At 42.5% G+C, this 14,608-nt stretch overlaps 1 protein-coding gene and 1 pseudogene across 3 annotated transcripts in view; both read left to right on the forward strand.

Annotated features, from left to right (window-relative positions):
• The window catches only part of Tagln2 (transgelin 2), a 960,136-nt gene that overhangs the window by 192,647 nt on the left and 752,881 nt on the right, over positions 1 to 14,608 (forward strand). The gene's annotated exons all lie outside the window — the stretch shown is intronic.
• On the forward strand, positions 2,325 to 3,367 carry LOC127191142 (C-reactive protein-like; annotated as a pseudogene).

Below are 14,608 nucleotides of genomic sequence, written 5' to 3' on the forward strand. Positions count from 1 at the left end.
AAAACCCCAGAAAATCTGTTATTAAATGTAATTAGAGAGAGATGCTTATGTTGTCTCCCTGTCAACTGATGGAGGTCAGACTCTGAAATCCTTGGGTTAAGAAGGAAGAGATACACTTATATCAAAACACTAGTCCAAGGGATACGTACCATGAAAATCTTTACTTACCAAGAAAGTGGGTCAGAGGAGAGAATATCTGATTGAGACTTTAGGCAAAAGTAGCATGGAAGAAAAAGGAAATAGTAGGACCCACAGGGTCCTGGAAACCTACAAGAAGAACTTTGTGACAGGCAGAGCTGGATCCCGGGGTCCTCCTCAAACTAAGGCACCAGCCAAGGAGAATATAGGCAGTAAGCTTCGAACCCCTACCAAGACCTAGCCGATGAACAGGATATTCTCCACCGTTGAGTGGAGAGTGAGATCTGACTCTCACACGAACTCTGGTGCCCCTTTTCTGACCATGTCCCCCGGATGAGGAGACCTGGTGGCACTCAGAGGAAGGATAGCTAGTTACCAAGAAGAGACTTGATATTCTAAGAGCATATATAGGGGGAGGAGGTCTCCCTCCATCACAGACATAGGGGAGGGGAGAAGAGGGGAAGTGGGAGGGAGGGAAGAATGGGAGGAAACAGGGAAAGGGCTAACAATCGAGATGTAATATGAATAAATTAATAAAAAAAGACAAAAAAAAGAAGGAAGAGATAAAACACCAAATGTTGTAGTTACAAATAGCCTTTCCACCTTCTTTCGTTAACCCCCCCTCCCCATCTTTACCTTCTTTCTCTAAGATGCAATGTTTATTATAGTTTTGGTGTTTGGGGAAGTGATAGAGTGAAGATGAAATTAATGATGTGTAAGGGAGAAAGAAATACACATGGGAAAATTCATTAGATGATGGACCACCTGGACCTGTTCCAAAAGTGCGAGGTTGGCCTTAGAGGTCTTCAGCAATGGTTTAGATCTTACGGGGAGGCAGAAAGGCTGATAGATTTTTACAGTGGAAAGATACAGAGTGGTGTCAGCCAAGCTTCAATGTGAGAAAGACAAAACTCATAGTGATTTAATCAAAATGGAAGACTGCGAATCCTTTAAGCAAATGTTCAGGTAGATAATAGTCAAGGGCTGACACAACGGCTTCATAATAAGATGTACAGGCCTAACCCATTTTTATTGCTTTGCCAGCCTCCACATGCATCTTGGCCATTGTCAGGTAAAGTTGACTGCTCTGCCTCCAGTCAACATGTATGAATGCTAGCCAGAGGGAAAGTAGGGGTTTCAGAGGAAAGCCACCTGTCTTCATTGTAAAGGGCACAATCTGGAGGATGTCTCCATTCTGTACAAATCTCATTCTAACCTGCAGCTGAGGTTAAGACATCTAGTGTTTGGTAGGAAGAGAGTGTACCCAACCAAAAGTGATATTACTGACTGAATGCTTCTCTGCTTCAGGGGACACAGTGTTTTTCTCTAGGTCCTCAATGAGAGGGTGACTCATGAATGGAATGAAGGAATAGACTGTGAAGGTTGCAGGAGCAAGGTGAAGCAGCACAGTATTCAACTAGAAGACGGAGCTAAGTAGAGAACTGCTTAACTACTTACCTGTTGCTAGGCAGTGTGGAGGGACCACTTAGGCTCTGTGAACAAAGAAGCAAATGCCAACCATCCTGACTCCTCCCTGAAGCTTCCACATTAAAAACAACAAAAACAAAATGAAACCAACCAACCAACCAAACACCCCCCCCAAAACAAAACAAAACAAAAACCCAAACCCAACCCAAAAGCAACCCAGTCTGTTTCATGAGATTGGCCACAACGGTAGATTTGGGATAGGTCACGTGTTCCATTCAGTCAAAGGTCTCAGGTAAGCCTATGCAGTTGGGCAAGAAAAATTTGTTCTTGGTGATGGGAGCACAATGCTTGTTTTCTAAATTTCCTAGTATGGAAAAGAGCAGCTTCTGGAAGAGGTTGGCAGACGCTGGAGATGCAACCACCTTATGCACACACAGGAACACACTCAGCCGTTAAGCTAAAAATTTCCATTATTTTCTCTGGATAGATAGGCAAAGTGGAGCCCTGGGAAGCTTCCTCATTTTTCCTGTCACAAAGAAACTGGTGATTCAGGGGTCACAGGAGTTTGTAATAAATAACCCACATTGATTTCTCTGTTTTCCAGAATGATGTTTGCTTCCCTGCCTCCCAGTGGTCTGACGTTTACCCCAAGAGGCAGTGTTAGGAAATCATTTACAAAGTGGTACAGCCTCTTCGTCTGCTATAGTTATAAATCTAAGGATGAGCTTGGCCAAGGATCCAGGACTTCTCGTCCTTGATCTTTCAGACAAAACTGTGTCCTGGGAAACCCAGCGGCACCGACAGCCGTGGAGAAGCTACTGTGGTGCTTCCTGGTCATGACCAGCTTCCCTCAGGCTTCTGGCCTTGAAGGTAGGAGCTATTATAAAGATTTGACCTGGGGGGATAAGGCTGGGAGCCTCATATTTTACACAGAGAACTAAGGAGCAGCATCAGCTGTGGAGATGTATTTGTGTAACCTGGGAAAGGGCCAGGTGTCTCTTGATCTCAAACTTGGGCTTGTAAGTAGGGGTAAATCTGTTATCTGAGAAACTGCTCACTTGCTAGGTTTTCTGGCTCACAGACATGTCTAAAAAGTCCTTTGTGTTTCTTGAAAAGTCAGATGCTTCCTATGTATCCAAGAAGCCAATGAATGCCTTCACTGTCTGTGTCCATATCTACACGGATCTGAACACAGATTGCAGCTTCAGCATCTTCGCATATGCTACCAAGAACTCTAATGGCATTCTCATATTTTGGACTAGGAATAAAGACTACACTGTTGGATTGGGTGGGTCTGAAGTACTATTCAAAGTTTCTGAAATTGCTGAAGCTCTAACACACATCTGTGCTAGCTGGGGGTCTGCTACAGGGATTGTAGAGTTCTGGGTTGATGGGAAACCCAAGGTCTAGATGAGTCTGCAAAAGAGCTAACTGTGGGGACAAGTGCAAGCATCATCCTGGGCCAGGGGCAGGATTTGTATGGTGGTGGCTTTGATGAAAACTAGTCTTTTGTGGGAGAGATTGGAGATGTGGGCATGTGGGACTTTGTGCTGGCTACAGAACAGTTGAATGCTGTATGCGTCAGTGAGATACCCACCCCTAATGCTTTGAACTGGCAGAGAGTGAGTTATAATGCACAGGGTGACGTGTATACCAAGGATCAGCTGTTGTGAGCTCCGAGGCACCTCCTGGAATTACATCCTATCCCTTGTCTCTGGTTATGGACATTTTAGCCACAACAGACACTGTAGATCTGTTCCGTGAATGTTGGCCTTTCACTTCCCTGGTCAACCTTCTTCAGCACCAGAGCATGGCATTCAAGTGTATGGCGTGGCAGCATGTCCATCCCACTAGGAATCTTTATCAAGTAGAGTCAGGATTACACTTGTTTTTGTTTATACATTATCTTAGTAGAAAGAGTTTTAGGCATAATATCTCACCTCCACAGAGACGAGAAACAGACACTCAGAAAGGAGAGCTAAGTTTTTTATTTTTTTGAATGTCATACATGAACGGTGAATTTACATTATTTCTACTCCTTCCTCTCCAAATCCTGGTCTGTCCCCCGCCCCACCAATTCCCTCTCAAATTCATGACATCTTATTATTAGCTTTATATGCACAAACATAAGGCATGTAATATCATTTATGTATCTACCTATGTATCTGTCTATCTATCTCATCACCATCATCTATCTATTTACTTATTTATTATCTACCCATAAATCATCCATCCTAATGATTCCATTTAGTGTTGTTTGTATGTTATTGAGGACTTGGGACTGGATAATCTATTAGGAGGCTCGTCCCTGATAGATCCCTGAAGAAAACTGATTCTTCTTTGCTCATCGGTCATTGATTACCTATAGCTCTTCATGTAGTGGTGGGGCCTTGTGAAAATTGTTCCATCCATGTTGCATGTCAACAGGTGTCGTCATTATTCAGGTCTTTTTTTTTTTTTTTAGGCCACCCAGAGTGATGCAGCACGGGCTACACTGGGCTCAGAGTTAGTTCTTATCTGGAATAAAATCTGTACTTGAACTTCTCAGGACTGTGAGTCAATAAAGACACCTTTGGCTCGAATGGATTTGAGCAGTTTCATGACTAAGTTCACTATTGACCCTGTGGAATCAAGAGTCTAAGTTCAGGTTGACTGTCACTGCCTTGCAGGAGCACATTGGTGTTCCTCCACCCTCTGCTTTGGAGGTAGCTGATCATTCACGGGTCCAGGTGTGGGGTTCTGATACTCTCACCTTTACAATTCCAGTTTGAGAACAAAAATCTAAACATCTTTGAGATTCGTGAATCCATAATCAAGTCCAGTGATGGACTATGTTTGTTTCAGTCTATTTGGCTGATCAATAGAAACAGACCCCTCAGTGTTGCTGGCTTGCACCAGAGGCATCCTTTCCCACGGTCTTTCAGAGATGGGTGAACAATGAAATTATTCCATAAGGCCTTATCCAGGGTTGGAGAAGGGGCTCATCATTTTAGGCAAGGCAAATGGTTCTAGGATCAGGCTCATGTCCTGGTTTTATAACTTACAATTATGTGACATCTTTGACTCAGTTTTCTTACCTATAAATTGGGAGACATAATTTAGTCCACTTAAAAGGTCATTGTAAGAGCCAGGTATGATTACACAAATAATACACTTCTTGTCTATTATTTTTAGTCAGTTTTGTACTATATGCCTAAACAGTATACACCCTGAAAATACTGCTACTGGACTTTGTCTAGGTTGGCAGTAAGTGAGTTTCTGATTTGCTGTGAATTCAGTTCAGACCATTAGGAGGATGAACAGAGTGTCTTTGAAGAAATTATTTATGAATATCGATTTCCCTAATTGACCTTTGATAACCATTTAGAAGCACAAGAGTTAAGGAAATACATTCTTAGGCAAAACTGTGAGTGCAGATAATTCTCCATTGTCCAATTAGGGCAGATCCATACACCCTGACACTCAGCTAAGTGGGAGAGAGGGTTGATGCTCTTTTCTAGTTAACGAATCTAACCAGGAGATATGTCTTAATTATAAAAGGCTGCCCCAACTCCTGAGGGATGTGGGATGAACTAATATGTTCTTCAGAATTCAATTATGGGTACCTTGCTACACACAGTCTAGTGGAGAGCCTCTGGCTCTGATGATTTTATCCAGGGAAAATTTTAACAGGTAGTATTTGCATTCAGTGTGGATGAAAAAAATCTTAATAAGTATCTCTATAGTGCTTAGATTTAAGCAATTTACCTTTCTCGTGGATACTTTGATGTAATCATCTTTGAAAACGTGTTCCTAGATCCCTGGTGAATTGCCATAGTATATGAAGTTGTTAGATGTAATCTAATAATCATGTCCGCTGAGGATGGTTTTGGCTTGGGACTGTTGGTGCTGTCACTTTTATTTATTTATTTATTTATTTATTTATTTATTTATTTATTGTAAGTGGATAATACAGATCTTCCATGGTGACCACTTCTAGGTGATATTGGCAGTGGGGTGTTATCGCACCGGTCTTTCCAGGGATCATGCATCAAGCTCACCCAGGAGCACGAAGGTGCAAGTTAAAAAGCCAGCCAGCCCCATTCTGTCAGAGGTCTAGAGGAAGGGAATAGGGCAAAAGAGGGAGGGAGGGTGGGAATGGGAAGATACAAGTGAGGGGATAATAATCTGAATAAATAATAATAACAGTTAAAAAAAAAAGACTGAGCGCCTGCTTTACTTAAACCGTGATATTAAAACTAGGTTATGGTTAGGATGATGATTATATTGGTAATGCACTTGTCTTGCAAGCCTGAGGACCTGAGTTCAGTCTCCAGAGCATACACAAAGTGGCCAGGGATGGTGGGCCATGCTTGTAATCACAACACAGAGGATGTAGAAACAAGAGGATCGCTGAAACTCGCTGGCTAGCCAGTCTAATCTAATTGATAAGCCCCAGATTAATGGGAGACTCTGCTTCAAAATAAGCAGATGGTATTCCTGATGATGACCCCTGGGATTGTTTTATGGCTTCTTATACACATGTGTAAGCACATGCAAACACAACTGCACACACACACATACCTGCATATATATCAATATGGACAAACATATATAGGTGCACATAAAATCAAGGCAAAATGATATGCCTCATTTACAAGAAAGTAAGTTAAGTAGACTTATTTGCTTTTTCATACAGAAAATAGAGACTCCTAGTTCAAATCTTCAGGCAAGACCTGGTGGGACATTGTAGTTCATTTACAGGCTAAATCCAGAAGACTGAGCAATAGCACAGGTCAGAGCACCTAAGGATGGCTGACTATGCAAAGATGTCTCTTTTGTAATTGAAAATTGCTGTTTGGTACAAAGGTTAGGACTAACTCTGGCAGCATCTAGCACCAGATGTAACATGGTGCTGTACAGTTCAGGAGCCTGGAACATCCCTGTATCAGGCAGAAATACGGTATCACTGGCCATGCAAGAGGCTTTGCATGTTCTCCAAGAAGAGGCCTCATGAAGATGTCATGGTTAAGCCTGGGATTTATATTCATGCAGATGTGTGCCTGGGACCCATCTCTTTGGTGAGATCTGGTCTGTCTAGGGCCTGGAAGAGGGACTACAGATCTCCTCCAAGGTGGCAATAGAGTCTGACAGACATAGATTTGTAATACAAGTTGAGAAAGTTAGTAGGATATTAAATTTATGAGTTTTTGCCCTGTGGTTTTTACTACCTCCAATCTTGGTTGTTCCAGTGAAGCATAGCTTAGCAAAGAAAGCAAGTGACTCCAGATTATTAATCAAAAACAACAAAAATCCCCACTCAGACCAAGTTTTACTAACACGATTTTGGTCCCGAGAATCCTCTGAAAAGAGAAGTGATGCTTTGATTTCTAAGTAACTCCATCCCAAGACAACTTACTTTGCCTCTGATGGGCTGGCCTGGTAACCTGCTGGGATTGCTTTCCTTCAGATCTCATCTGTGGGTATCTGTTCATTTTACCTGGACCAGAAAGTAAGCTAAGTGGGCTTATTTGTTTTTTCCTACAGAAAAGGTAGACTCCTAGCTTAATTTCCCTGGATGCCTGGCCCACTGATGCACTGTAGTCTACTACTATGGAAATCATTGCCTCTGGGATGTTGCTCATGAGCACAGACACACTGGCTTCAGAGCAGCTGGGAGTCAGAGCCGGAGAATGCAGAGCATCGCGTGCCTGGTGTGTTTACAGAACTCGTCGTGTCTGCCGGACGTTCTAAGCTCCCAATAAACTTCAAGGCAGGTGGCTGTCTTTAAAGAAGGGCACAGATCAGACAGACTTAAGAAATGTCCCTGGCCCAGCTGTGGTGCATTCTCCATGTCATGGGAACACATATAAGTGAACTCATAATGTCCCATTAAGATTTTGAGGGTAAGCCGGGTGGTGGTGGTGCATGCCTTTAATCCCAGCACTCAGGAGGCAGAGGCAGGTGGATCACTGTGAGTTCGAGGCCAGCCTGGTCTACAAAGCTAGTCCAGCACAGCCAAGGCTACACAGAGAAACCCTGTCTCAGAAACAAAGAAACAAAAAAACAAACAACCCCCCCAAAGATTCTGAGGGTGCCAACTGCCTAATCACAGGTCAGATTCCTCATAACATTTAAAAGTACCCTATTTTTTCAAAAATGTATTTTCCTTTGAAATTAAATATAATTATATCACTTTTTCACCTTTCTCCATCCAACCTTTTCCATACACCCCTTCCTTGTTCTGAAATGTGTGGACTCTATTTCTTTAATTATCATTTTACACGGGCACTCGCGTGCATGGGCCCGCACACACACACACACACACACACACACACACACACACACACACACACACACACAATCTATCTCTATCTATCTATCTATCTATCTATCTATCTATCTATCTATCTATCTATCTATTATCTATCCATGTATCTATCTATATCTTAAGGGCTGACCACTTGGTATTGGGTAACTAATTGGTGTACTTTTCCCCAGGGAACACTATTTCCTCCCACGCCACCCCTGCTCTCCACATTCCTTGGTTGCCTGTAGTTCTTTGTCTAGGGTTGAGGCCTCACGGGATGTTCCCTTCCATGTTAGCATGTCTATTGGTGTCGTCCTTCCTCAGGTCATGTTTAGGTAGCAGTGTTGATGAGACTTCATAATGGAAGAGGGGGCGGAAAGATTGTAAGAGCTAGAGCAACAGGAAGCTTTCTGCGAGCTCATTTCCCAGAAATGTGAGAGAAACTAAAAGTATTTTATTCTGACCTGAGCTTTTATCATATACCAGAACCAAGTCCTTTAAACTCACTTGTTTGAAAATTTTGTAAGTATTTATTTATAGTACTTAGTTTCTATTATATTTATTTTTTTCCTCTCATATATTACATTCCAACTGCAGTTTCCCCTCCCTCCATTCCTCCCAGTCCTTCCCCTATCCCTCACTAACCTCTCTCCCAGATCCAATCCTCCTCCATTTCCCGTCAGAAAAGAGCAGACCTCCCAGGGACATCAACTGAACATGTCATAACAAATTACAGTAAGACTAGGCACAAATCCTCATGTTAAGGCTGCGTGAGGCAACCCAGTAGGAAGAAAAGGATTCCAGAAACAGGCTAAGGAGTCAGAGGCACCCTGCACTCCCATTGTTAGGAGTCCCACAAAACCACCTTGTGACAACCCGTAGTATATACACAGAGGACCTAGCTCAGACCCATGCAAGCGCCACGTTTATTGCTTCAGTCTCTGGGAGCCCCTATGAGTGCTCTTAGATAATTCCGTGGGCCACGTTCTCCTGGTGGAGCCAGAGCACCTACTCTTTTTTTTTTGAGACAGGGTCTCATTTAGCAGACTTGGAACTCACAAAATACATTAGGTTGGCCTCAAACTCATATCTTTCTGCCTTTGTCTTCTGAGCGCCACCGTGCCCAGAGAGTTTTTGTTTTATACAGAAGGGAAGCGAGGTCTGAAGAAGTTAATCAACTTTCTTAGAGATGGGATTTGGATTGAGATCATCTAGCCTCTACTGCTTCTGCCTTATTACCTGCACTTCTGCCCCAGTGGGGGAGGAACAGTGATATGCGTGTCTCCCTTGAGGGAGTGCCCATGCGTCACTTTCTTTATTTTCTTCTTGAGACAGGATATTTTGTATGCCGCGCCTCAATCTCACAGTGTAACCAAGGGTGACCTTTGGCTTCCAATTCTCTTCCTTGACTTTTGGGATTGCAGGTGTGTGGTTACCATGCCTTGTATGGTGCTTAGTATCAAACTTCAAACCTGTGCTAGGCATCCGTGCTACCAACTAGGCTAACCTCCCCCGCGCCCCAGTCCTGTGTAGCGCTCTTATTTATTCAGGTTCACTATTAAGGGAATAGTAGGCTGACTATGCTCGGGGCACACTGTCAAATTCTTCTCCAGCCTGGAACCCCCACCTCTTCTGCAGATATGAATGCCCCAGTCAGTCCTTTCCCTAGGAAACATTCTCCACAGGCATAGGATCATGAGAAGACTCTGCCACACCAGTACATCTCAACTCTAGATGTTGATTAGAGTTACTTGGATAGCGTTCAAAACCGGAGCAGCCAAAGCTTTACTGAAGACCAGGACACTGGAGCCACTGGTGAAGAGGCCCAGGTGTGTGCATTTATAAAATTGCTGAAATGATTACCGTGTGCAGGCAAGTCTTCCACTGTGAACAATATGGTACCCCTGTTCTAGGCTAAGCTGTAGCTTTTAAAAGATTCCAGGATCATGGCTGCTCTAGGGTTAAATAAAGTGAGAGCCTTGTGTTCCTCCTGTTATTTATTCAATAAAGCTGCACTGAGTTGACAAACATCCTGCCGGTGGCTCACAGTGTTTTTCTTTTCTAAAGACTGTTAACACGGAGTGCTGCAATTTGGGGTGTTTCTCTGATCTACAGGGGCTTTAAATCAGGGAAGATCCAACATGCCGAGATGTCTAGAAAAGCTCAGATCCTTACATATTTTTATGAGTCATCACTGTCTCCAAGGAGAACAGAGGAGGTTCCTGCTAACCTGCCCTAGGGGAGGGTCAGGTCACAGTGGAGGCTGATTTATTGCACCCAGTGCTTGGGGAAAAGATGTGAACTGCTACAGAGCTGTGTCAGCAGCTGCTGGAAGCAGCAGGGATTGTTAACTGGTTCATAGGGTCTCTCTTTCTCTCTCTGTCTCTCTGTCTCTCTCTCTCTCTGTCTCTGTGTCTCTGTCTCTGTCTCTCTCTGTGTCTCTGTCTCTCCCTCTCTCCTCCATTTTAGTGGGTTGTTCAGCATACCCATTTTGAAGGCAGTTCTAACAGTGTAGTGGACTCCATGAACCGAATAGTATTTCCAGCACCCACTCCCAGTGTTGGAGGTTGTATTCTATTGACTCACCTGCAAAGCCCAGATGTTAATAATATTTACACTAGGAAAACGTGTGTGTGTGTGTGTGTGTGTGTGTGTGTGTGTGTGTGTGTATGCAAGTATCTTCACCACAAAAATTTGTTTTTGTTTAGATAATACATATCTCCTTTATTGGGCAAATGTCTAGAATGAAAGGACTAAAGTTTTGAAGCAGTCACATCAAGCTAGTCACACAGCTTTTTAAAATCTGATGCAAGAAGTCCTTGGGAAAGGACAATTTAAAAGAAAATTTAACTATAGTCCATTAAATGGCAAGCCATTCTATAAGTATATTACTATTTGAAAAGGCGCTTCTTTTTGGCTGTGTGGTTGAAAAATGCTAATCAACATCTGAATTTTTTTATTCAGTCAATGGAAAAATAAACTGTATTATCAATTCCTCATTGAATATCAATGAAAAAACTGTGATGAGACCATGATAAATAAGCTCGCTTCTTTTTTTTTTTTTTACACAAACTCACAGTGCTTTACAATGGAATTTACATGTTTCAAAATACCTTGTATTTATGCCTATATCTTTTTATTTATTTTTTATTAATTTATTCTTGTTACATCTCAATGGTTATCCCATCCCTTGTATCCTCCCATTCTTCCCTCCCTCCCATTTTCCCCTTATTCCCCTCCCCTATGAGTCTTCCTGAAGGGGATTACCTCCCCCTGTATATGCTCATAGGATATCAAGTCTCCTCTTGGTAACCTCCTGTCCTTCCTCTGAGTGCCACCAGGTCTCCCCCTCCAGGGGACATGGTCAAATGTGAGGCACCAGAGTACGTGAGAAAGTCATATCCCACTCTCCACTCAGCTATAGAGAATGTTCTGACCATTGTATGCCTATATCTTAAGGACACTGTCTCACTGATGTTATACTCTGGTTTAGGCAACCTGGCGTAAAGCCAAATAGCCATGCAGACTGGGTATCTTATACGTAAAATGAAGCAGTGCATCCTGGAGCTTAATTACACACACACAACACACACACACACACACACACACACACACACACACACACACACATTTTAGAAGCACTACAGCATATTATGGAAACGACGGAGGGAGAAAAATCATACCTAATTCTACCACCACAATAAGAGTACATTATCTGCTGGCATTACAGCCTTTTCCCTAAAGTAGTTACTTCTTTTAAATGCAGTATGTAGACTCATGTTTCTTTCTTTTTTTCTAATTACAAACGTTTGCCATGTTGTACCATAAAGCTCACAACTAACACTTTAAATAGCTATCCATTCTGTTTAGTGGGTGCCGATGTATACAGTTTTCTTAAATGTGCCCAATTTTCTAATTTTTCATTACACTAAGCAATGTTAAGTGGTTTCCTTTGTGAACAGAGTCTCCTCCCTGCTATATTTTACGTCATTTCCCATGATGCAACTGTCCTAATTTACCAGGCAACGCCACGTTACAGCTTCTGGAGCTCCAGCCGGCACCATGGAGCCGCTAATAAATAACCCATATCGATCTCTCATTTTGTGATTTATCTCACTCTCTTTGCTCTTAGAGCTTTGATTCATGGCTCCAAGGGGACGATTTTGGAAAATCATTTACCAGCTGAAAAACCCTGACTGTGGCACATTTAAGGTCAAGGTAGGGGGACCCGAGACAGAAGGATTACAGATGTTCAAATCCAGAATTTCCATCTTCTACACAATTTTTTTTTCCAGGAGGATAATCCAAATAATGTACACACTAAGAGCCAGGGAGTGCTGGGATGGCGGAAGGAACATGGAGATTTCCTCAGGCATGGAGGGAGCCCCTGCCTCAGGTAGCTGAGATCCCGTCGAAGGCTATGATTGTGCCACTCCAAGTTGGGGTAAAAGGTCAGTTTGGGTGAGGAGCTGTGGTCTGGGGAACACACCAATCTGCGGTTTCCACATCCAATATCCTCAGACAAGGTGAGAAGGCACAGCTTTGTGGCCTAACGGGTTTAATTGATGGGCATTTCTGTTTTGGCTTACTACACTGCTGTTGTGAACAAGAAGGCCTCTGAGTTGCTCAGCGTTAGAGGATTCCATTGTGACTTTGGAGGTGGTGCTAAAAGCCACTTGAGGCTTGCACACTGAGCCTCACACACAAACTGATCTGGACCAGGAGCACGGCGAGACACTTCTCTCTGTCCATGCATCCTGTCCGTGGGTGCAGTCTCCTGGGAACTCTATTATGCTCTTGTGTCTCTGTGCCAATTGGGTATCTAGCTCAGGGGTTGCAGAGCTCTGGGCAGGCAGGAAGCCTGCGGTAAAGGGGGAGATGGGACGCTCATGGGGACAGAGGTAGGAACCATCCTGGGGCAGATGCTGTGGCAATCCTGGTAGAGTCTTTAATGAAAATCAGATCTTGGTGGAGGACATTAAAGATGTGAATATTTGGGGGTCTTTCTAGGTTCATTTCTGCTGCTATGATAAGATAGTATTGTGACAAAAAAAAGCAGCTTAGGGGATCAAGCAGTTTATTGCAACTTACAGTCTTTTACCATTGGGAAGTCAAGCAGGAGCTTCAGCTAGCCTCACCATCTCCAGTCAAGAGCAGAGAGAAATGAATACGTACGTGCTACTTTGCATGCTTGCTTGTGCTCAGCTAGATTTCTCTTAACAGTTCAGGACCTTTGCCTAGGGAGTGGCACCACCCGCAATGGGCTGTCTTCCCATATAAGTTAAGTAAGACAATCCCCTACAGACATGGTGACAGATTGTAGACAAGCCCTCATTGAGCCTTGCTTTCCGCTGTGATCCTAGGCTTCGCCAAGCTGACAAGTAAAGCTAACCATTGCATGGGACTTCATGCTATGGATAGACAGGATCAGTCAGGTGTGTGTTGATAGGGTGTTGCATCCCAAAGCCCGAGCAAACGTGCATTGTAGTGTTCCCTAAACCCCAGCTGTGTCCCTGACCAGTTATCATGAATCTGGTTGCCTGCTGGGCATTTTTCTTCGGGTATTATTTATTTTATTAAAAAATTATGTTTACTTTTGTCCTTTTGGTCTATACACATTCCTCTCACAAGCCAAGGCTCCTTACCCCTCTTCTCTCCCTATTTTCATTAGCACAGCTGTGCAGAAAAGAGAGTCTCATAGATGGCTGCACCTTAGAGTCACCAGGCCAGTGAAATACAATATGTTTGGACTTAGGACCCAAACATCCAGGTTTTTTAAAGCTCTCCAAGTGATTGTAATGTTCAAACAAAGCTCAGGGCTGTTGCACTTAGGTGCTTAGAGTAAATGTGCCAACTTTTTTTTTTTTCTTAAAAGACTTCCATGCATCTAACTGTAGTGCTGCCAAACTTTTCATTTATCTTTATAGGTATACCTGGCACATTTTATTGTGTGTTATTGTGTTAACTAACAAACAGAGGACGGAATATAATTTTTCTAGCATTTGGCTCCACCATCAAGATGTGATGATTGTAAATTAGAATCATCTTTCCTGTCTTTAATCTTTTCCAGTTTGAAGATTCAAAACTCTAAGTATTTTTTGTTTTTGTTTTGCTTTGGTTTAATTTGTTTCATATCTTCCCTTGGATGAACAACTTTTATTGTGTGACTTTCTGTTGTCTTTCCATCTTACTTAGCATCACATAGATTGCTCTCTTCTCTGTTCTACTTTTCATATTCTGATACAATTTTCCTCAAACTCTCCTCTGTATTATAGATTTTTCTTTATGCATTTTGAAACCTTTACTATCTCCAATGCTGCTTTAAATTCTACAATGCTTTTTTGAGTAGTCTTAAATTCCTTTTATAGATTGAGTGTGTTTTTTTTTCAGCTCTCATCTTTCATCAAGTATTTTTTTAAATGGCTGAAAATTTAATACATGCAGTTGCTGTTTAAAGTTTTCTAAATTTTTTTGTGACTCTTTTTGAAGAAAATATTTTAATTATTTTGACTTATGAGTTTTTAAATTTTAACATTTTTTCAGTACTATCACTGTTTAAATATAGTGTGAAAGATGAATTCTCTTTGAGTCTACTTTCTGTGTATTGTACCACGCCTAGGCTCTCCACAAACCTTAGATTGCACCAAGAGATGTTAGTCATTCGGCTTCGGGACCGACCAAGAGAATCTCCTTCATGGAACTCTCAATCTTCTACAATTAATGCCTATTGTACTTGAGTCGCCTAGACTCTAG

The sequence above is a fragment of the Acomys russatus genome, chromosome 6 (genome assembly GCF_903995435.1).
Source record: "Acomys russatus chromosome 6, mAcoRus1.1, whole genome shotgun sequence".
NCBI lineage: Eukaryota > Metazoa > Chordata > Mammalia > Rodentia > Muridae > Acomys > Acomys russatus.